Consider the following 26147-nt stretch of genomic DNA (forward strand, 5'->3'; position numbering starts at 1 on the left):
TATATGATTTTTTTGTTGTTTCTGTTCTAAGTACTTCTCTCAGTTTTTGCTGTATGACTAGACATACAGGAGTAGGACCTGAGGTTTGCCTCTGTTGTTCCTACCTGCAATTTGGTTGTTGGTCTGGGATTTTTGTCTTCCCTATTCTATGTGTTGAAGTACTGTTGAGGTTCAAGTGGGACTAATTTATGAGTGGAGTGAGGTTCATGCTACTTTGCTGAGTTGTAAATGTTGCTTAAGTACTTTTCTCTGAACTTAAAACATCCCAATCATTTTCCAGCCCCTCTTTGGGTTGGCTACTGAGATAAGCCTAAAATAAACAAATGGTGTGTACTTTGACATTTCTGTCACTAATTACCACCTGTAGAGGAACAGTAGGTTCAGCATTTAACATCAGCTCCAACAACAAACAGCTATATACTAGATAAGAAACATAAAACAGTAGTTGTTTACTAAGTTGTCCACTCTATTAATAATCATAACATAAATGATATAGGAATTACATAAATTATATAATTCTATCAAATAGTGTAATTGTAGATGCTTAAGCAAAAAGAAAATATGGTAGGAAAACAAGAGAAGATATGAAATACTTAAAAAATGAGCAGAGGAGAAGCAGGAGAGAGGTAGCAGATGACAGCTATAAAGATAAAGTAGTAAAAAAAATTAAAAGTAACAAAATAAAGAAAATGAGGGAAAAGAAAAAAAATGACTATTAGTGGAGAAAGAGTGTGAAGAAAGAATAATAATAAGAAAAAAAAAACCTAAGGTATGAACAAACCAACCAACCTAAAATCAAAACAAGTTAAACTCACATGTAAAATTTCACCCCAGAAAATCAACTACGGCTAAATAATAAATGTTGAAGAAAGAAGCAATAAAAATGAAAGAAAAATTATATAAATATATATTATGAAAAAATTATTTGATATTAACCTATATGCACACTGAGATCACACACAAATTTAGAATGGAAAAATGTAAAATAAAAATAGAATAAAATAAAATAAATGAAATTATAATTTAAAAAGAAGCAAAAGGGGGGATAGAAAAAAATGTTTTTAATTAAAAATAAAGAGCTTGTTTCCCCTGAGGTAGTGAAAACTATTGGTAAGAATAGATGATCACTGCTTTTGCTGTTATGCTATTCTTTTTGTTTATGTTTGGAACTCTGTAAACCTTGGGGCTATGAAAGCAGGGGCTGCAAATTACCACATCTGTGTATTTCTCACAAAGCTGCCAGCCATATAGCTAGTAGCCAAAGCTAGTTGTAGTATCTCTCAGCTTCCTGTCTCCCAATATAGGATGGGATAGACTGGGGAGTGCTGACAAGCCCTATACTCCCACAGTGGGGCTGATGCTGATTTCTAAGTTCTAGTAGCTGTGGTTTGTTATAGGCCACCCTTTGCTGAAACTCTGATATTTGAGATTTGATCAATCACACCCCCTGTTGCTTTGGAGATGGTGAACTTTCCGTATGTCGGGGTCTCAGAGGCCTTCCCCAAATTTAAATTTTAGGGTGAGGAATCTAAATCTGTACAAGCTTCACATATGTCACCTCAATGGAGGTTAATTTTGCAGGGTCAGACCTGTAATGTTTGACCACTTACTGGCATTTTCCCAGATGTTCTTATGGGATGCCGACACCAAAGGGGACTCTCTGTCCTCAGTTTCCCCAGCCTCTATCACCCAAGGGACAGTCTTCCCTAGGCCTGTTTCAATCACCCTGGTTCAGGCAGAGTTTGGATCCCACAACAGGTGACTGCTGGGTCAGACTGGCAGCTTACTTTATTAGGTTTCAGTTTTCTGCCTCTGCTTGCCATCATGTGGCCACTCAAACATGATTCTGGCCCGACTCTGTCTCTTGGCCAGGTAATTTCCATCACTTTCAACTCAACAACTCCCCCCACCATTTTTCAGTCTGTTAAGATCAGCCTCCAACTCTATTGCACGGGTTCCTGGAAACCAATTTTGTTCACTGCATTTTTACTCCTCTGTGTGTTCCCCTTCCCTCAGCAGGGGGCTGGTGCTGCTGACCTTGACCCACTGCCAGTCAAATCTGTGCATCACAAACATATTATTTCTTATATTATGTTCAAAGTTTCCAACTTTCTGTATCTCCATGATGTTTTTGCTCTCCAATATTGAGCTTTAGTGAATTCCCTTCACCACCCCTCCACTGAGGAGAGGTCTTCCCACTTTTTAAATCTCCAACTGAGGAACTATTGTGGAGTACAGCTTTCCTCTAATCCACCATCTTCTTGCATGTATGGTTTGTTTTTTTATTATGTTGAAATAAATATTTTTAGTTATTTCACTTGCTTTTGATAGTTATTTTTATATTTAAATAATTTTGAATCATTTAGTAATTAATTTTTATATATTTTCATGAAATCAAAAATCAGAATTGCTTCTCATTTTCATTTACACAGGATAGTTTTTTCATTTTTTCATTTTTTAACAGGCTGATTAATATAAAAGGACATCTATGATTTTAATTTATCTAATTTTCAATACAGTTGACAATATTCATTTATGACATATGCTTCCTCTTTTCTGAAATACCTGTGCTTATCTCTTTTTGTCCACTATTTGCATTGTTGACCTTTTTATTATTTATTTCTAGGTGCTTTTTGTATATTTTATATACAGATATTTTTCTGGTCATATGTGTCAAAATAGTTTATTCCTTACTGGTAGCCTTTCTTTCCATTATATTGATTATGTCTTTGTATAGCCTATGGATTTGTATAGTCTAGATTATGTAGTCTAGATTTTTATTGTCTATAAATGATAGTATAATTGAAATTTGCAGGTACATTTAAAAATTAAAGTGACAGAAGATTAAGTCTTAAGATTGGGATAGTAGAAATTCTATTCTTTTCATAAACAACTGTGTTAACAATATATCACATCCATATCTAATGAAAATTAACATTGAAGGAGAGCATATAGTATTACACATAATTTTCAATACTCTACCTTAGATGTCTTTAAAATATCATACATGTAGCCTTTAAAATAGTATTTATGACCAAACTGCATTGTTATGGTTTGGTATAAGGAATTGTTGCAAAAATTCTATCAGATTTTCAGTTAGGATAGTTATATTGAGTCAGATATCATCATTATTTTCTAATTATTAACTGAAATACTCCAGAAACAATGCATGGACTGCAAATATCAAGTTTTCAGTCACTGCATAGGGAAGCAGAGGTTGACAAAAAGAAAGTCATTTTTATGAAATAGTACAAGTTAATGCTCAATGCTTCATCTATTTACATTGGTTATTTAGGAAAGTCTCTTGCTGTGTACACAGCAATTTTTGATGAAAATAAAATACTTGACCTTTCTAAGCATGAGTTTGTTTTTTCCTTTAGCAACTGGTATCCCCAGAATCTATTCTCAATTTTGCTGAACATAAATTGATGGGAATGTATCATTTAGAAAAAAACTCATCCATTACTCATTTTAGTGAAACATTTTTCTCTCTGGTAGAAATGTAACTATTTGGAAAAAAAAATAAGACAAAACTTCATTTCTGGTCTGGTATACAAGTAACATACTTCCCATAGAATGTGCAGGTGATTGCTGCCAGATCATTTAAGGAAATGCTTTACATGGGTTCTGGTAAACATCTCTCAAGAAAGAAAGGTCTTGGAAAAAGAGTGCAAGGGATAAATATCTAGCCTCAAATTCATCATATCTTTTATAAGCTAGCTGACCTGAATTCTTAAAAGATAGTTAGCACATTGTTTAGAGTATTGTAAAATTGTTGAATCTTATTATTTCTGTGTATTTTATCATGAACAATTTTTCTGTAGCACATCTTCTCTTTACTTCTTGTTATATGAACTCCATGAGTTGTCTACTGTAGGTCTTAACCACTCACCTGGGCAACTGTCCTTCACCCACAGGAAATATGTAGCTCTGTCACATCAATACAATTACCTTCTTGTATGACATGGTACAGGGAAAGTGGCAGAGCTTAAGCATCACATATATACAGACCTCATGGCCTTACTTGGAAATGACACTTGGCCCTTTTGTTTGGGCTCTCCTTGACAAAGTAGTCACTTACTTACCAAAGTATAAATCTGCTCAGGGTGTGTCCTGGGGGAAAATGACCACATCCCTTATCTCTACATCTAAAAACTACATTCCAATGTTCAAATTTACATATAAATAAGCACTAATTATAAGACTAATTTAAAAGTGAGTTCTTTCCAATTAGTATATCACTTACTTGTATAATTAATATTTCTTTTTTTTGTCTGTCAAAAAACTATACAACTAATGCCTGATCTCAAGAACAATATGGGCAAATATCCCTGAGAAATACCCATACAGTATTAAATCTAATAAATGATTTGGTGATTCAAAAGCTTATAACAGGATCTACTGTGTACAGTATTTGGTAGACTCTGCCAAATACTTGCTCTTGTGGTACCATTCACTAGAACATGTGGCAAACACTTTCTTAGTGTTTTGTTGTTGTTTTCTGGGTAAATATCAATGTATATTCAACAGATTGCCATTCTGATAAACTGTGTCATATTGCTATTCTCTATCCTTTTCTTGATTTTTCAGTTTTTGTCTTTAATATGAATTCTTATTAAATTCATAAAACAGTTTTTTGTTGATTTGATTATTTTTCCACTGCAGTGATGCTGCCCTTCCATTCTTTTTCATCAGAACTTGTAGTTATCTTTACATTTTTAACTAAGAGTCCCTTTATTTCTACAGCCATGGTGAATGTTAGAGAGACAGTCAACTGGATAGAACAGAATGAAGTGACTTTGGTGATAGGGTTGTAAATGTAGTTACTGGATTTGTGGTATTTAAAATATATGCATAAATGTCCTGAGTTTAAGTATTCTTACAATAACAATAAAAAAATCAGCTTCTAAAAAAATATTTTCTTTGAAACATTTCCTAACGTATAAACGTAGCAGTGCTAAGAAAGTGAATGAGAATCTATAAATAATATCTTATGGAAACTTACTGTTTTTCTTTACTTTTATTTTGTCATCTCATTTTAATTTCAGAAAAAGGTGGACTGACTTTCAAGCTATTGACCTCTCCTCTCTTTTATGTTACTTTCTCTCTTCGAAGGACTGGATTGAAGTGCATATCCTTAGGTATATACCACTTATTTCTGACATTTCAGCATTCATTTGATATATTAATGTATAAAACTGTCAGGGTTGATTTCTTTCATTCCATGACTTTTGGCTTAGGCAGATAGTTGAAGAGATGTTTCCTATAGCTTTGGGAATAATTTTAAGAAACTTACTGATAAGGTGATAAGGTATTTTGGGGAAGGATAGCTTCTTCAAAGCTGGATTTCAAACATCTAAATCCATAAAATTTTTTTGATTGACTAACTGATTTTCAACATTATATTACTGTAAAAACTACTGGCTGCCATCATGGTTTCTGAATTAATCTGATTCATGTTTTGTCCTTTTTACTATACTGTGGTTGGCTAGATGCAATTAATTTTTAAAAATCAAACTGATTCTGAGTTTAGGAATGAAAGCTAGCTAATAAAATCAAACATTTTTAAAAAATATGAATTGTAAAGCCAAAATTAATTTTAAATTATACCACTCAAATATGGATTTTATGCATTGATTTCCATGAGTACAGGATTATAACTTTACATTGGAGTTTCCAATAGCTATCTCATGTCTTGGCAAATATGGATTTTATGCATTGATTTCCATGAGTACAGGGTTATGAATTTACATTGTAGTTCCCAATAACCATCTCATGTCTTGGCAGATATTATGTGTTCAACAAATGTTTGATAAATGAATGAATCAGGACACAGAACATATGGAGGTGAAAAAGTCATTTCATTTTCAAAGTCACCTTCAAGTTCAGAAAAGCATTGATATTATACAGCTTCTCTATCCAGGTCAGATCTCAGATCATAGCTGGATTCCATGGGCGTGTATAACAACTGCTGAATAAAATAAAATGTAAGCAGCAAGTATAAGCTATATATATATCCATCTATATATCTATATCTCCTAAATTTTCTATTGCTGAGTAATAAATTACCACATCTGGACAGCTTGAAACAATATTGCAGTGAAATGAATATTAACCTTATGATTATATAAATAATTATAAGACATTCTCTGTTCATTGTCTCAAGGGGCTGAAATCAAGGGGTCATTTATGGTTGTGATTTTGAGGGCCTAAGATGCTTTTTCCATTTTACTGCCTAGTGGTAGAAGTCAAGAAAGCTTGAGTCATTGTTGTCATCATCTCCTTCTTCTTCCCTTCCCCTCCTCCTCCTCCCTCCTCCTCGCCTCCCTCCTCCTTCTCCCCTCATCACCCTCCCCTCCTCCTCTTCCTCCCCCTCCCCTCCCTCCTCCTTCTCCCCTCATCATCCTCCCCTCCTCCTCCTCCTCCTCCTCCTCCTCTTCCTCTTCCTTCTCTTCCTCTTCATCTTCCTTCTTCTTCTTCGGTGCTGGAGATTGAACCAAGGGCCTTACACATGCTAGGCAGATGCTCTATCACTGAGCTACATTCTCAGTTCTCATTTCTTCTGGAGCAGGTACTTTGATTGCTCTGGCCATTGCCCTAAGACATGGAACTCCAGATCCTTTCCTCTTTCAACCTGGTCTCTGGCCTGTGGTTCTCCAGAGAGTTTACAGGCCATCAGTCGTAGATTGGACCTGCATCACTTGTCTTTCCTGTTCTGAGCTTCTTGGACTGAGCAGTTAATTGCTACCCTGGCTCTGCAATGTGCAGATGGCCTTGTGAGACTATCCAGCTTTTGATCCTGTAATCCAGTCTATTAAATCTGCTTTTGTAATCATGCATATTTTGTTGGTTTTGTTCCTCTAGAACCATGACTAATATATCTTGGTATCTTCACACTGTGATTAAGGTCATTAGAAAACTTGAACAACTCAATCTGGGCAAGATTGTAACGGATCAAAATCATTTAGAAATGAAGGTTTAGGTCAAACCACCAGGTGAAAAATAACAAGTTGCGGTGCTTGTTGAGGAAAAGGGAATTCAGAAGGGGTAGTATAAAGTAAATAAAAACACAAATATCAGCTGTGAAAAATTATCAGTTAGAAAAACAGGGCCTATAATTGTAATGTGTATTCCTTCCCTGTTTTGTTTTATATTTGTGTGTGTGCATATAAGTGTGTGTATACAAATATGTACACATTCGTATACATAGTGAATATCTTTCTTTTTCTCTTATCTCCTCGTTAAGTAGCATAAACTATATTGACTGTATATCAGCCTTTAAATATGGTTAACTCTATGTAGTATTTAAGTTTCATGATATCAGTAGAGAGTTAAAGCCACTCAGGACTTTGCTTCTCTTCTGAGGAAGGATTATTTTTTTGTTGTTGTTGCAGAAGAATTATAGCATGTTAGATAGACTTATGATATTATTACTTTATTTATTTGAAAATAAATATGTGTATGTGTATCATTTTATGTGTCATGTTGAGTGGGTAAAGAATTGCCCAGACAGTTTGCAAAACATCATTTTGGGGGAATGTCTGGAAGCATGTTTCCAAAGGACACTTACATTTGAATCAGTAAAGAGTAAATATCCACCTTCACCAATACAGCTGTGCATGCCAATCAATTGAGGGCCCAGATGGAACAGAAATCCGAAGTAGAAGTCAAATGTTCTGCTGAGCTGTGGCATCTCTCCTCTCCTATCCCAGACATTGGAGCTCAGAAGTCTTCTTCCTTTCCCAGTAAGTTCTTAGGCTTATGACTTTGAACTGAATTTTACCCTGGCTTTCCTGGTTCTCCAGCTTGCAGATGGACAATCATTTATGAACCAATTCCCATACTGCATTCCTGATTATGTTTCTAAATGTGTATCTCTATATTCTATTGGTTCTTCTAGAGAATTCTAAACAGGGGGGACACAACATTAAGAAAATGGCATATTTTTTCTGTATTTTTCCTTTGTCCTTCATTCATTGCAGCTCTCAGAATCATTGTCTCAGTGCATAAACCAGGTAAAACTTTTGATTATGACAGCATTTTTGCAGCTATTTGATTCATTGAATATTTCTCGAATGATTTGCAGTGAAATGAATATTAACCTTATGATTATATAAATAATTATAAGACGTGCATATCATGTTTAAACAAATGTTTTTGTATATCACATTAAGGTAGAATTATGTGGTGTACATAATTTCAAAGACAAATGTTTATCTTCAAGCCACAGCATTCTAGACTATATAATGTATATACATTTATAGAAAAAATATTTTAGAACTTATAAATTATGTTTTTAAATTATGTGCCTATACAGATATTTTAAAATCCATTGCCTGTCGCCATTAGGTATTTATTATAAATAGAGTGTTCATAAAAGTCCATTGGATAGTTATGACGCCATTGGCTTGAGGAATCATGAGGAAAATCACATGTAACAGATCTCAGGGAAATGGAAACAGACATATTATTTAGGGATGATGAACATTACATTTCATGTAATTCTTTTTTTAAAAAAAATGTTTATTTTTTAGTTTTAGGTGGACATAGTATCTTTATTTTACATTTATGTGGTTCTGAGGATCGAAACCAGTGCCTCATGCATGCTAGGTGAGCACACTACCACTGAGCCACAACCCCAGCCCACATTTCATATAATTCTTATAACCAAAATTTCTCTTGTCTGTTGCTTATTGTCAAAACAACATAAAAATCATATAAATGTAAATCAAAGCCATGGTTCATTCTTACCATCTCCAAAAAATATTCCCACTGTTCATATTTTACCTGTAATTGGTCATTATTTTTCCAAATGGTAATAAAACCTTTATTATATTGTAATTATTACTTATAAAATTCTAATTAACTTATTATTATTATTTCTTATTTTGCTTTATTACACATTATGCATTTAGTATTTTTTACTTATTCAACACTATATCAATTTCTATCAACTGGGTACCTACTCTGTTCCATATGTTCTTGTAAATAAGATAAAGATTACTAACTTTTCATTGCTTTCAAGTAATTCCTTGTGTAATAAAGAAATTGACATGTAAACAAAATGCATATTTATTTTAATAAAGATTTATTGCAGTATACACATTGCAAACCTAATACAAACTAGAGAATAATAAACTTTAACACAATATTTATAATTATGTAATTTTAAGGAATGTTAGTTATATTATTGAACACAAAAAGTAAATTAGAAAATTGCTGATTTAATGAATTAAATTATCTTAATCCAGTAATTAATATTCTTACACAAATTAATTAAGTATGAAATTGTAGTCAGTACTTAGCAAATGGGTGGTTTAAAATAAGATGTGCTTTTGGGATGGGCTGAATGTTCATGTTTCCCCCAAGATCACAAATTAAAACCCTAAATCCTAGAATAATGCTAATAGGAGGTTGGCCTCTGAGAAGTAATAGGTTTAAATCAGGTAATGAAAGTTAAGTTAGTGTCCTATAGGCAGACAAAGAGACTGTATTTCTTTCCCTTTCTTTCCCCAACATTCTCCACCTGATCTCTCCCAAATGTGGATATAGCGACAAACTGACTATGTGCAAATCAGGAAGTGGATCCATACCAGGAACCAAATTGACCATCACTTTGATCCTAACCTTCCCAAAACCCTAATGACTCTGAGAAATAAATATGTTTGGGAGAGTGTCCCAGGGATTGAATTCAGGGACACTCGACCACTGAGCCACATCCCCAGCCCTATTTTGTATTTTATCTAGAGACAGGGTCTCACTGAATTTCTTAGCACCTCACTTTTGCTGAGGCTGGCTTTGAACTCATGATCCTCTGCCTCAGCCTCCCGAGCCACTGGGATTACAGGCATGTGCCACTAGGCCAGGTAAATATCTGAGTTTTAAGCAAATCACTTATGATATTTTATTATAGCATCCCTGTCTCACTTAGAGAAATAAGTTTGGGAAAGCTGTTTTAACGATGGGTGTATATATATATATATATATATATATATATATATATATATATATATATAATGCATAGTGGAATGTTCAGCATTCTTTGATCAAGAGGGTTCTTTTATATTTTTACATGAGTCATATCTTCATCTAAACTCCAGTGTCGGGAGGAACCATCTGTTCAAGAAACTAACCGGAATGGAGTTTAAGAGTTAAAGTGTCAGTTCTGAGTCATGGGCTCCCCTGTGTTCATTGGAAAGAAATACCTCCTGTTTGTGTGCCTAGAAGCTGAGCTGGGCGATGAGGAGGAGGGCAGCTATAATGTCTGCCTGTCAATGATGCTGACAGGCATAAACGGGCTAGGTTCTCAACCATTCTCAACTCTGATGCAAAATTCCTGTCAAGCCAGGGAACAGGAACAAGATACATTGACAGATATCACCAACAGCAAGGTATGAACAATCCCCCACAGGCCGTTGGCTGTCTGTCATAGCTTTCTGAGGGAAAGCAAAAATGGGACTAGCAAGCCTGGCACATGTCATCCACTTTATGTACTTATTAAGACACAGCCACCTGGGCAAACTGCCCACGAGACCCCTGAATTTATCTGAGCCAGGAGAGCTTCCTATTTCATTTTCTTCCTGAAAGGAGTAAAATATTTTCTCTAAATGACATTATTTATATTAAAACCATCTTTACTATAAGGACAATAAATTTAACATATAAGAAACACAAGGATTTTTCTTTTTCAAATCCAAATTAAAGGTAGTTTACATTACAAACTTGGAAAAAAAAATCTAAAATTTCAAAGCAGACATTTCTTTAGTTAACAAAAATATTACTTATTTTGTTTGTATTCCTCAAGTTTAATTTAAACAATGTACTATAGAAAATAGCCTAAAGGAGAAGTTGAGATATGCTGATAACATATTGCAATTTATTCTTTTGTAATCTAACTGAATTAAAAATATATCCTTTCTTTTACCATGCTTTTGTATAGAATGATTTTTTTTAGTTAGTGCTTAGAATTAACAATGCAATATATTTTCTTAATTTTGTACAGGAGCAATAATCTGTTCCTAAGTTACTGTCTGAATGTGCATTTGTTGTTGCCTAATGAATAAAATTTCTAAGTTTTCAATTCATTAGATCAAAGTATATGACTCTTTCTTTCCATTATTATTTTGGGATGCTGGGGGGATGCAAATATATATATACACATTCTGTTGTACAGAAAATGAGTGGAAAACTGTGAAGGAAATTGAGGTCCTTTTGGTCTTTAGGTTTTAAGGCATTTGTTTTTCCATGCATGAAGAGAAGTTGAAAAATGTTATTTAATTAATCTGATTGATTTTCACATTGAACAATAGTCGCTATATTATACTTCAAAGCTATCTCCCCCCAGGCACAAGTGAAATTGAGTCTCATGTATTGTATTAAATTACCATGATACTTTCACTAACTTTAATCTGGAAAGCGACTTGGATTCTTTTTTGATTTAAAGATATCAATTGCTTTGGAAAATACCACTAAATTGTTAATTATCTCATTATGATTAGTTTCAAATTATGTATTTTTGGCATGTTGAGCATATAAGTGATGTCATGTTTTCCTCAGCTCATCCGTAATGTAATGAAGATTCCTCTGAACATTTACTTATATCATTTAAGTTGTTTGGTTATAATGGCATTCACCAATGTTCTTTAGAATGAAGTTACTCTATTTCTATTTATAATAAATAATTTTAGGGAGCTTCTTTGTGTAAACTACAGTCTTCATTAAAGGGAGGGGGACTACTATATTACACACATCTTGAGTGTATAATATTTTTCACAATTATACATGAATATGTTACACTCCTATACAGATATGAAATATCTAATCATCTAAGAAATTCTTTTATTTTCTGTCTTACTCAAACATATTAAAACATTCTCTTCACCACAGATTAACTTTACCTATTCAAGAAATTCATTTGAATGAAAACCTGTACTATATCCTTCTTTGTTTCTAGCTATTTTACACATTATAAAGATTTTTTACTGATTTATTCTCTTTAATGAATATTACTCATTTTAGTGCTGAGTAATATTCCATCAGATGAAGACAGTGCAATTAGCTCTCCATTCTCCTGTGGATGGACTTTGTACAGTATTAAGTTCAGGTATATTAAAACATTATAGGTAAAGTTGATGCAAATGTCCGTGATGTTTTGGGGGCATCTATTTTTATTTTTCTGGGGTAAATATTTAAGAGATTTCTTGCTGAGTGATAAATTAATTACATGTTTACTTTTATTATAGATCACTCATCAATAATAGGTGAGTTACTTTCACACTTCATTTTCTTGGTTTATTCATGTTTATACGATTATTGGTTCTTTATTTTCGTGCATTCAAGTTATTCAATCATTTGCTAATTGGAATATTTTTGCCTATTCTTTAGTGAATTGAGAGAGTTTGATTTTCCATAAGTTAATTTTTTGTCAGATAAACATTTGTAATTTATCTCTCTTAGTTTATTCTTTGTTCCAGTTTTTTGTGATGTGTACAATGGCAGAAAATATTTAATATTTATAAATTTTAGCTCCACAGTTTTGTATTATTTGTTTATTTTATAGAAATCTTTGCTACTAGTTAGTAACTTTAATTTCATGTCTGGTCCTAGTAATTTAATATTTGAAATTTTACATTAAGTCTATTACCCACCTTAAACTATCATGTGTAATGTGAAGTAAGGGATGTGGCTCATTCCTTGTGTCTTTTCCCAGCTGAGTTTCCAAGTTTTCTAGCACTGTATATTAAGAAACTTAATTTTTTGTTCCTGGGCTTTGAACCCTGGGCTATGTGCATGTTAAGCATATGCTCTACTGCTGAGCTATGCCCTCAGCCCCTACACTATTGATTACTGCAATTTATTGCATAATTATTGTCCTGCTTTGTTCTTTTTCAAGAACACTTTAGGTGCTTTGCATTTCTATGGATGTTTTAGAAACACTTTGTCCATTTCTCTAGAGATATGTTCTGGAATAATGATTTAGATTCCATTGAGCCTATACATTACTTTGGTTAATTGGGCACAATAAGGACACTGAATATTTTATTAACAAACTATATATAATTCCATTTTTAAATTAACTTTTTAAAGGAATATTTTTTGTTTTTATTTTTGCTATTGTGTGCTTGATTTTAGTTTCAATGTAGACATTTTGCAGTTTTTTAAAAATATTACCTCGTATCTTATTTTAATAACGTTTAATAATTTTTCCAAATGTTTAATGCTAGTCTGCAGAGAATGTGATTGTTTCAGTCAGTTTTTTCGCTGCTGTGACCAAAGATCTGACAAGAACAATTGTAGAGGAGGGAAAGTTTATTTGAGGGCTCAGGGTTTCAGAGGTCTTAGTCCATAGAAGGTTGGCTCCATTCCCCAGGGCTGAAGGTGAGGCAGAACATCATGGCAGAAGAATGTAGCACAAGGAAGAAGGACACATGATGAAAAGAAAGCAGAGAGAGAGAAAAGATCTTCCTTGACAGATCTTCCTTGGGGTAAATATATACCCCAAAGCCACACCTCCAATTCCTTGCCTGCTCCAGCCATACTCCATCTGCCTTCAGTTATCAGTCAGTTAATCCCTCCAGGGGATTAATTCACTGATTGAGTTCAGACTCTAACAACCCAATCACTTTTCCTCTGAACCTTCTTGCACTGTCTCACGAGCTTTTGGGGGGACACCTCACATCCAAATCATAACAGTGATTGTATTTTGTCCTTATATAGAGTGCCTTGCTAATCTCATTTATAACTCTACAAGATTTTTGTATGTTCCTTAATGTTTACCAACTAAATCATTACATTATCCATGAATACATAGTTTTGCTAATTTTTCCAATAACAATTTTATTGTCCTTCTTTATCTCATTGCTAAGCCATCAATCTGATGTTCCACAGACACGATGAGAGAGGATATCCAGTGATTGTTTCTTACCTTAGAGGAAGAGTTTGATGCTCTCTGTAGGTTTTTCATAGACATTCTTTTACAGCTCCGGGGAGTTTGCCTTTAATGCTAATTGCATCACACACACACACACACACACACACACACACACACACACACAGCTTTTCTAATCGGATAATTGCTTAATTTTGTCACATGTTCTTTTGGAATTTATTAAAATATACGTGCCTTTTTTTCTCTTATCTTGTTACTATGGTAAATTATACTGATTGATTTTCAAATGTTTCACAACTATGACTTGATTTGACTCACTGATGTTTTTGTGATGATGGATGTCTAAGTTTATGAGGGATGCTGGAGTCTACCTTTCTTTATTCACAGTGCTCTTGCCATGTTTGCATTGGGGTTATGCAGATTCAGAGTGGAGGATAGCAATTGCTCACTCCTACTCCTTATGATAAAGGAGTGTGTGGGATTGCAGCTGCTCCACGAATAAATATTTGACAGAATTCACTAGGAAAAATAGAGCTTTCTATTTGGGAATAATTCAATAGTGGATTAAATTGATTGAATGCTTATACAGCTTGCAGATTTTCTATTTTATCTGTGTCAAGTTTGACAAGTTGTGTTTTTCAAACAATTTGCCCATTTTATCATACTTGTCTTATTGTTGTCAAAAAACTCTCATAATATTTCATTATTCTCACTCTCTCTCTCTCTCTCTCTCTCTCTCTCTCTCTCTCTCTCTCTTTGCCTCTCTCTCCCCCTCCCTCTCCCCCACTCTTTCTCTCTCTCTCCCCCCCTCTTTCTCTCTCTCTCCCCCTCTCTCTTTCTCTAGGATCTGGAATGATGGCAGTCTTTAATTCCTGATTTCCTGATATTGCTGATCTACGCTAATTTATAGCTTATCTTTCAATCTTTTATTTTCGAGGAAGGCTAAGATTTGATCAAGTGTATTAACCTTTTCAGAGAACTAAAGTTGGGATTCTCTCAAGTTGCATACATTTTCTTTTGCTTTCAACATTTTTAACAGATGAATAAAAATATAAAAATTATTCATATTAATGTGGCATTGTGTGATATTTTGATACATGTAAACAATGTATCATCTTTAAATCAGGCTAAACATATATACCTTCTCATATTCATGTATTTACTGCTTAAAAATCCAAAATCCTTTATTCTAGTTTTTGAAATATTTGATGTATGATTACTACCTACAATGTGCCACAGCACAACAGCACCTCTCAACCCTAACTGTAATGCAACACCCAGTGATCCACTTTTGCCCATCCCTCCTATTCTCCCCAACCTCTGGAAATAACTGTTGGACTATCAACTTCTGCATGATCCTTTTTTTTTTATATTTCACATATGAATGAGATGATGCAAATCTTGTATCTAGTAAATTTCTAATTCAATTCTTTTTGACCACAAAATATAAAATGTGTAATTTTGACTGTTAGAAATGTAATGTTTATATTCTAGCCTCACAGTCTGGTTAGGTAATAATTACTTAGACAATTAACTCAAATATTTCTAATTGCTGCTTTTTAACTACTGAGAGAAATATTCATAAATTCCGAGGATTGAGGATTGTATTCTCTATATAGCTTTATTTCTGTCAATTTTTACATTTTTGTAATTATGTTATTAGATACACATATTTCTGAATGCTATGTAGTTACAATGAAAGATCATTTTATTATTATACCACTTTATTCTTTATCTCTCAAATCAGTTTTTTCCTGATATATCTATTGCCATATCAGTCTTCTAAATATTACTATTTGTAAGACCTCTTCATTCATATTTTGACTGTCAACATATGTGCCTTTTAAATTTAAACATGTCATTCTTATGTAATGTGTGCTTAAGTACTACTTTTAATTTATTCTGAAATTATGTTTTGAAATTAGATAATTTATACTTTTTATTTAGTTAATTGTTACTATGATTGGATTTATGTCTACCATTTTAAAGTTTCAATTCTACTTATCCTATCTCTTTCATTGTTGATGTTGTTGTTCTTAGGTGTCTTTACCTCACACTTCATGACTTCTTTGAGGAAAATATTTTGTGTTCATTTTTTTCGGTGGTGATGGGGATCAAACCCAGGGCCTTGTGCACACAAGGCAAGCACACTACCAACTGAGCTGTATCCCCAGCCTTCTGTGTCCATTTTTAATCACAATTGTTTTTTTTCTGAAGCCTTTCTTGTTATACCTCTTTAATTCATTTTGTTATTTACCTAGGGATTGCAATCTGCCTCTGTAACTTATAACTATCTAATTAAAGTTAATATTTACTATTTCACATTAATTTTTATGAGCTTAAAACTATACAGTCTTATCCCCACTCTTTGTGCTCTTCTTCTATTTTGTTGGGATAAATCTTATCTATACACATTGAGGACACAATAGTATTCAGTGACTTATCATATTTTTTTTCTTTAGATTTATGTTTTTATCTGGAATATTTTTTTTTTGAGTCTAAAAATTTCCTGAGCATTTATTGAGTGAGTGGTCCGCAGGCCAAGTATTTCCTTGTTTTGATTGTCTAAAACTATTTTTTGTTTTGTTGTTATTTGAAGAAAGTATTTTCCCTATAAATAGAATGTTAATGTTAACATTTTCCAGGGCTTTTAAGATATAATTCTTATGACTTTCTTTTGATTTTTGAAAGTTAAATGTTCATATTTTCTGTTCCTTCTATGTAAAATGTGATTTTCTGTGGCAATTTCCAAATTTTCTAAACTCCAAGTTTTTGTTTATGTTACAGCAATTTGATTTGATTGTGATATGTCTAGGTATTGGTTTCTTTGACTATAGTCTTAGGTTTTATTATGCTTTTAGTATGAATAGCTTAGGGTTTTCATGAAATTGAGGGCATTTTTAGCCATTGTTTTTTCAAAAGTCGTCTTCTCTATTGTTTCTTTCTTTTAAAGTGCAACTACATATGTGGCACCTCTTTAGATATATCCCACAGGTCATCTTCTTTGAATTTTCTTCTCTTTATTGCTTGATTTCTATTGCTATATCTTTATTTTTTATTGATATTTACTCATTTTATTTGTAATCTGTTATTAGGTTGTTCAATACTGTAAATTTTAGTTCTACAGCTTCCTTTAGATTATCTTATAGAGTTTCAATTTGCTGAAATTCACAGTCTGTTTGTTCTTTATGACAATCTTTTTAAGAGCTTGAATGACTTTATAGCAACTTCTTTAAGGTGGTCCCTTGCTAATCTCAACATCTGGGACAATTCTAGTGCCTAGGGTTTTTTCCCGACTTGGGGTCCATTTGTTTTCCCGTTTTAAATCTAATCTTGAAATTTTATTGTTGTCTTCGTGTCCTGAATGAAGTATATTCCTCTTCTTTGATCTTTCATTTTTTTTCTCTCCTTATTTTCCAGCTATTTGGACAATTCTAAAGTTTCCTGATATCAGATAACTGTCCAAATGAGTTCTAGACACTTTGCACTAAGTGAATTGGATTGTTTCAAACAAAAATGTCATAGAAGTTTTATCCAATTACATTTCTTTATTCAATGGTCTACTGCCCTCCACATTTGACCTGAATCTATAGATCTCCCCCTTTTAAAATATTTTTGCTCATTTTTACCTGATGGTCATAATGATTATCTTAGAGATCATTATTCTGATGCAAACTACTTTATCTTTATTGAAACTAGAACTCAAGTCTATTTTCTGTTAAGTACTGCTGAATTCTCAGCAAAATATGGGTTTCATAAATGTTTAAATGACAGTAATATATTGGTAAAATTCGAAAGACAAATAGGTTGGGTCATAAAATCAAATATCAGGTAGGTTTAGTACAAATGCTAACAAATAATCATCTTCATAAAGCAAATAGAAGTTTTTTATTGTGATGTCAAGTAAATGCTATTTTCAAATCAAATATAATAAGCAGCTTATGAAGAAAAATAATATGCCAATGAGTACAGTCTAAACAACATTTAAAACTTTGCTCTTATTATTGATTCCCTTTAAGAATCATAAACAAACTCATGCCTTGGATTTATTATAGAATGTTCAGAGACCAATAAATTTCATAAACTTGCCATTCAATTTTGTTCTCAGATCTACAGACATTTATTGAGCTTCATTGTTTCAAAATAAGTTCTAAAAATATTTCATAAGTCTGATAAACATTCTCAGACAAGCATTTTTTTGAGAGTCAAAAAAAGTTTAGATACCACTGAAAACGATGGTGATGTTGCTATAAATAGAAAAAACGTGTAAGTTTCTATATATCCCTTTGTTGCAAGACAAATAAGTTCAGAAAAAGATATAAAAAGCAAAAAGATCAGAAAGTGATAGAGTCATTATTATTCTTATGTGAACTGATTGTGAATGAAAAAATCCCTGTGCAATATATAAGTAATTTCTAAAAGTAATAATCTAGTTTAGCAAATTCATAGACTATAAAGTGAATATATCAAATACATTTCTGTATGCCAGCTATGAGCAAAAAGAATGAAAATTAATAGGCCTATTATCTACTGTATCAAAATATTAATTATTTAGGGAGAAATTCTAACCAATACTAGGAAAACATTGAACTTGAGTATCAAAACATTGCTGATATTTTATTAAATAGAAACATATATAATGTTTATGGATTAGCTGTTTTAATATTCATAAAACACCTGATATCAGTATATACAACCATCTATAAATTTAAAAATTTGGTAGCACTTAAAAAATGAATTCAAAGAATCTTAGAATATCCAAACATGTTTGAGGGGAAAAAAAGTCAATGTTGAAGAATTTATACTATCTAGTTTTTAGTCTTAGAATAAATCTCCCAATAAAATATGGTACTGAGGTAAGGACAGGCAAATCCATTGATGGAATAGAATTGAGTATTCTAAATAGACCCACCCAGATAGGAACTTTTTATGTATGACCATAGTACTAGTAAATCCAATGTGGAAAATAAAAGTATTTTCAATCAATAATGTATGAATGCAGTATTAACTTGAAGAAAACACTCAAAACTTTTATCCATGTATTCTCAAAAGAATGTTTAAGGTGAGTACTACTCATTGAATATTTGTGTTTCACAAAATTCATAATCTGAAATCCCAGTGCCCAGTGTGATAGAGTTAGGAGGTGATGCCTTTGAAATGCTATTTGGTCTGAAAGACAGAATCTTCATGACTAGAATAGTACTCTTATAAAAAGAGAGAGCTTGTTTCTCTCTCTTTCTCTCACTTTTCCTCCATGTAAGAATATGAGAAAGTGTATATCTATAATCCAGGAAGCTGACCCTAACTCTACAACAGATTTGAAGGCACCTCATTCTGGAACTTCCTAGACTCCAGAACTGTGAGAAACAAGTATCTGTTGTTGAAGCCACCTACACTATGGTGTTCTATTTCAGAAGACTTATCTAAGATAATAGACCATAGAATTAAATACTAAATCTATATTTAAAAAGAAAGAAAAACAAAGCTTCTAGAAGAAAATAGGGTTATCTTTGTCATTTAGCATAGGTAAGGGTATATTTATTTATTTATTGAAAGGAAACAAAAAACCACAGATTCACAACTGGTAAATTGATCTTTATAATTAAAAGACAGTGTTAAGAAAATAAATGAATAAGCCACAGAGTGGAAAAGAATAATTGTAACTCATATTTAAGAAAAGTTTAATATTCAAATCATAGAAATAACTCCTACCAAAAATCCCCAAAAGTGATAAAAGAGTTGAACCACAGTTTACAAAAGAAGAATAACAAAAAAAATGTAGAGATGTCAGCAATATCACAGGATTCACTGATTAAAGTTGCTAAAATTAAAAAGGACTGCTAACAATGTAGGCAATCACAGAGTGTTCACTCTTGAGTAAAGAGGAAAAGGGGATGATTACAAAGACAATCATGAACACTTTTTGGGAAAATAGAAATATCTGTGTTTTTTTGAGATATGCTTATATCCTTATGCTTATATAATCTCAAAACTCAAAAATAAAAACAGAAAATTTAGGAATTTTTTATGTATTAAATATAACTCAAAAAAGCAAAAAAAAAATAAAAACCTACATTGTTATGTAGTATAAGACACTAGAAAAAAAGCTAAATAAATCTTGAAATATTGAAAGAATGGGCCTTGGAATATTTTACTTGAATATCATATAAAAAGCTAATATTTGTATTATTATGTCTTTGCTGAATGAGTATTTGTGGATGATATCTAGTCATTCAGCTACTGACTATAGATAACTTGTGATTTATAGCATTAGTCAATTGATCAGTATATTCTTAATTGTTTATTCCTTCTTTTCTTTTGACATTTCTATAGCACTTTAAAGTGGATTTAACCCATGGGTTTTAAAAACATATTTTCTGATTTGAATTAGGAGATTAGGTAAATTACCTTTGGTAGCATATTTAGTCAGGTAAGGTTATTGTTATGCTTTGGATGTGAGGTGTCCCCCAAAAGCTCACATGTGAGACAAATATGAGATAGTTCAGAGAAAAATGATTGGGTTATAAGAGTCTTAACCCAATCAGTGAATTAATCCCATGATAAGGATTAACTGAAGTGGTAGGGTGTCCCTGGAAGAGGTTGGAATTGGGGCATGGATTTGGGACACATATTTGTATCTGGAAATGGAGTCTCTCTCTCGGCTTTTACTGATCATTATGTGAGCTGCTTCCCTCTGCCACACTCTTCTGCTATAATGTTCTGCCTGACCTCAAGCCCGAGGAATGGGGCCAGCCTACCATGGACTAAAACCTCTGAAACCATGAGCCCTCAAATAAAACTTTCTTCCTCTACAATTTTTCATGTTGGGTTCTTTAGTCACAGCATCAAAAAAGCTGAATAAAACACTTATGAAAATGATTACAATACATTTTGGTATAAATATTTACTGTGTGTGTGAGAGAGAGAGAGAGGGGGTGGTGGCAAGGAGAGATTACCATTGGTAGATAAGTAAGAAATATGGGTATAAGGACACTGTAAAGCAATTTAGGAAGATATAGATATATAAAAACTTAGACCTTATGTATTTATTTTTCTCCATTCTGGGGCCTCCTGATGAAACAGTGTGGGGAATTAAACCACTAAGACAAAAAACTATTAAGCAAATAATTTTTAAATAAATGAGAGAGAATTTGATCATTGACATAGAAAAGTCAGTAAGCCTTACAATGGACATTTTTGCAATGTTTTCCGCCAATGTAAGGAATTAAAACAGATGTGCCCAGCAATAAGGAGAACATTATTGTGCATGCTAGAATTTTTCTGGCATATGGATGACTCCTTGTAATTCCTTGAAATGGATATTTTTCAATAAATTAATCTGTATTGTTAATATCAGGGAGTGATATTTTTCTTTCTCTATCTTAACTTAAAGTTCCTCATGAGATGGGAAAAGGACAAACTTACATACCAAGATGAAATATACGGTTTTAAAGGTTGACTACAGTTTTCAGAATCTCAGATTTTATTTCTAACTTAGACAATATCTAAAGGGATGGATTCATGGGGTTTTCTACAGGAAAATCCTGCCAAATCTAAGCTCTGCTCTTTTGTCAGCTAAATAAACATCTGTTAAGTTGCTTATGCCTGCCACCAGCCTTTTACACGTTTATGCTTCCTTTAGCAATTTGATTTATCTCCCCCCTATATATATTCTTCAACAGAATTTCCATTGATAGAAGAGATACCTATTCTCTGATAAAATGCAGAGCTCACTATTGCTGTAAACAGTCCTAGTGCTGAAGATGGCTCCACAAATGCATTTTAATTTGAGTTGGAAGAATACAAGAGACGATGTACCTGTCCGTCTTTTCTTGATAATAATAAAATGGCAGAAACCTAAAATGGAATCTTCTAGAAGACTGATTAAATGCTCCTTCACCATCCCATTATGCTTTATGCTTCTTGACATTGGCAGGAGGCTCAGGGTTCAGGTTTAACTAAATGACTATACTGATCTTCATTCTGTAACATTGTTCTTAGGACAGTGAAAAATAATTGAATTTTCAATGAGGAAGCATCTTAGCAAATCCCTCACGAGTCCATGTCTCGTTTGCTTTAAAAATAAGCATATATAACCTCAGAAACAGGCAAATTGGAAAGTATTTTTTAAATCAGAATAGCTTCTATTTTGTCATTCCTAGTGGCTTATTTATTTCAAACATTAAACTATCAAAGATTATTAAATATTAACTACTTTTTCATTCATATACTCCACCTTTAAAATGACTTCACATCTTTATTTTTATGAACATAGACCAAAGAAAATTACTCTGTTTATAATTACCTTATAGCCAATATCCTGAATATACCTTGATTTTTAAGTCATTATGTTTTATATAATAATTATTTTTTTTTAAATTATTAACTTAGGAATATGACCATATTTGTTAGTTTGGTAGGTTTGAAATAACAAAAAGCACTGTCTGGGTAACTTAAGCAAGAGAATTTAATTTCTTATGAATTTGACATCAAAGTGTTGTCAGAATTGATTTTCTTCGAGTCTTCTCACTATACTTTGTGAAAGGCCAACTTCCAGTGTCCTCATGTGCATTTCTTCTTTGTGCATCCATCCCTGGTGACTCCTTTTGTTTCCAAGTTTCCTTTCCTTGTAAGGAGAGGAGTCATATTGGATTAGGGTCCATCCAACACACTCATTTTAATTTAATTACCTCTGTAAAAGCCCTATGTACCAATATAGTGTTTTGAGATACTTGGGGTTAAGTCATCAATCTACAAGTTTGTGGGGAGGGACAGAGTTCAGTCCATTACACTAAACATTTAAATAACAATAGTGGCTTGGTAGAAATAGACAGGATGCCCACATAGAGTGTCTCAGAAAGAACATCCAATGGACATTCTTGAGGGTGAAGCATCATTACTGATTAAAATTTTAGTCCCTCTTTTCAATTCTGCAAAGGGAGAACATGACTTTAAAGGAGAAATTCAGCTGGACAGATTTCTGGGAGCAGAGGAGTCACAGAAAATGCCACATTAACAGGCAGCAGTGGGAGAGAAACACGGAAACCAATTTTTCAAAAACATCCACAGTGATGTCTTCTCTTAGGGTAGACATAAATATAAAACACATAAAAATCAGCACAGTAAGATTCTAGTCCTTCCAAACCATGACTACTTATCTTCCCAAAAAATGGTTTCTAGCCATCAGCTCCTCCAAGAACATTCAATAATTTCTATTGCTATTAATAACACCAAAGATATAGACTACAAATGAAAAAGAAATAAGGAACAGAAATGGAAAATGCAGATGAAAATAATTTATTCTCCAATTTTTAACTGTGAACACATGAAAAATGTCTTTACAGAGTAAGAGCAAAACATTAAGCACTTTATCACATAGAAAAGATATCAATAGGAAGGAGAACATAAATGGGCAGGACTTAAGAAAGTAAAAATTAAAACCATCAGAAAATAGGAGATGAAACTTAAATAGACACAAATGATACCAGACATAGATGAAAACATGCAATCGACCTAGCAAAATGAGCGACACAAGAAAAAGACAATAGCTATAGTTATTTTTGTTAAGAAAGGAAATTTTAAAATTTGGAAGATAGGAAAAGCAAATCAATTATATGCATAACTACTGTTCTTAGTTTTAAAAAATACTAGTGCCATGAGAAGAATAATGTTTAAAATTATTTTGAATGATATTTCTCTAACTTAAAGATTTGAATCTTCATATGGATAATACACATAATTATTAGATAACTTTTACCAAGAATGTTGAAAGCAGAGACATATGTCCACTCAAAATTACTTCAGGAAAATGAAAAAAAAAATAAGTATTTTTGTAAGTTAAAACTCAAGTCAATTTAAAAAGTATACATGTGGGGAAATTGTATTGATATATGAGTTCCTCATAATACACTCATTGAATTTTCTGCAAATTTACAAGAAACTGAAATATGTTTCAACAGTTTAACTTTCAGCTAATGCACTTTTAGAAATGTAAAAGTAGCAGCCAAACAATTTTGAAAATGCAAAACCTGAGAAAACATTATTACATGAGTTCTATTAGAAGGAGCCCCACTTACAAGATAAACATCAGTGAACCCAGATACTGGGAAAATCTGAAAAACATCAGAAGAAATGATTCCTGTGAAAGAATGAAACATTTATAATGTAAGCACTGACTATCAAATTTATGTATTTCTAGATACTGCAGCAGAAAGAGTAGAAATTTTAAAGATAAGGAATTATGCTTATTTCCATGAAATCACAGCTGAACTTCAACTAATATGATATATTTAGGGCAAATTAAGGCTCAAAAATAAAAGTATATTGAATATCAAGCATGTAAACAAAAAGAAATTTAGTGTAACGTATTGCAATCATGGAAGAAAAGATGTAATAATTTTATCATTGCCGATATGCAGGAATTAATGGAAACTATTATGAGAATTAGAGATTTGAGAAATTATATTAGGAAAGAAGAGATATGCCAGGTGTAGTGGTGCATACCTGTAATCCCAGCAGCTCAGGAGGCAGAGGCAGGAGGATTGCAAGTTCAAAACCAGCCTCAACAATGGCAAGGTGATTGCTAAGCCATTCAGTGATACCTTGTCTCTAAATAAAAAACAACATAGGGCTGGGGATGTGGCTCAGTGTTTTAATGCCTGAGTTCAGTCTCTAGTACCAACAACAATAAAACAATAAGAACAAAAAAGAAAAAAAGTGAGAGGAAAACCAAATGTGTTCATAATGAAGATTATTTAAGTACATCTTTTATTTTAATACATATAAATGGAATGAGTTCAACTACTGAGCAAAAAATGCTAGTTTTAAGATTAGACCAAAAAATCAAACCAGCTCAGAGAGATACAAGTAAAACAAAAACAAAAAAGATGAGAAATGCAGCAATGAAATATGCTCTACCAGAAAAGTGACAAGCTCAGAAAACCTGATCAGGCATTAAATAAGTAACTGCATATGACATAATTATAATGAAGATATGACAAGTAATTTAATATCAAGTTTCCAAATAAAATCCATGGAAAATAAAGAAATATACAAATATATTGATGACTGAAAAATTTAATTATCTTATTTCATGCAGAGTAAAAGATTATGTTTTATAACACAAAGAACATAATACAGCAGATTATAATAAGTAAAACATGTAAATGGTTTTGATAACCTATGAAACATATACCAAAATCAAATATAAGATAACAAAGAACATCTCCAAGCAAGAACTTGATTACAAAATCAGAAAATGTGATAACACCTCTCATCTGAAAATTTAGGGGAAGAAAATATATCTCTCAAAATCTTTTGAGATAAGACAAAATCCAAATCTTAATTTTGAAATATCTATACAGTAATAACAATAAATATTTATATACAAAAATATATCTAAGATCTAGTTAAAACAATAATATATATACACATGCACTCTAATTGTTTGTGGGTTGATATATGAATAAATACAGATAAAAATATTAAGAATCAGGGCTGCTGTTGTAGCTGAATGGTAGAGCTCTTGTCTCACATGTGTGAAGCACTGGGCTACAACCTCAGCATTTATGTAAAGATAAATAAATAAAGTTATTGTTTCCATTTACAGCTAAAATAAATTTTAAAAATACTAAGAATTTATTAAATTAATAACTGAGCCAACTCAAATGTATTTATAGAATAAATAAAATGCTTAAATCACAAAAAGCAAAAGAGGATATAACATTAATTTTAATGAATTGAAGCATATCCCCAATGAAAACTTATTTCAACAGTATATAAAATAAAAATAAAAGTTACATTTAAGAGAAAATATACAAAATTTAAACTTCTAAAATTGGTTCTACAGTTTATTGTAGAAATAAAAATTGCTAGGAAAAGTCAGTAACAGAAAGCCAGAAATATGAGAGCTACATAGTAATCCTCAGTAATTATAAGAATGATAATACTGCATGAGAAGTTACACTCAACAGAACATAACAGAGCAAAATGAATTTTTAGCAGAGATGTAAATTTATAAAATGACAAAATGGAATCTTTAATTGAATACATAAATAATAGAGTATTCTAATAAATCCTGACTAGGCTACTTGCTATTTACTCAATAAATATGTTAGATTTATATCTCAGCCTTAGACCAAGATATATTGTAAATTTCTTCAATATTGAAACATAACAAAATACAAAAGTTATTAAAATAGAGCATAAGGAATTTGGAGTGCAATGAGGAAAATCCTTTACCATTTTGACACAATACAAA

Source organism: Marmota flaviventris, chromosome 1 (genome assembly GCF_047511675.1).
Source record: "Marmota flaviventris isolate mMarFla1 chromosome 1, mMarFla1.hap1, whole genome shotgun sequence".
Classification (NCBI taxonomy): Eukaryota; Metazoa; Chordata; class Mammalia; order Rodentia; family Sciuridae; genus Marmota; species Marmota flaviventris.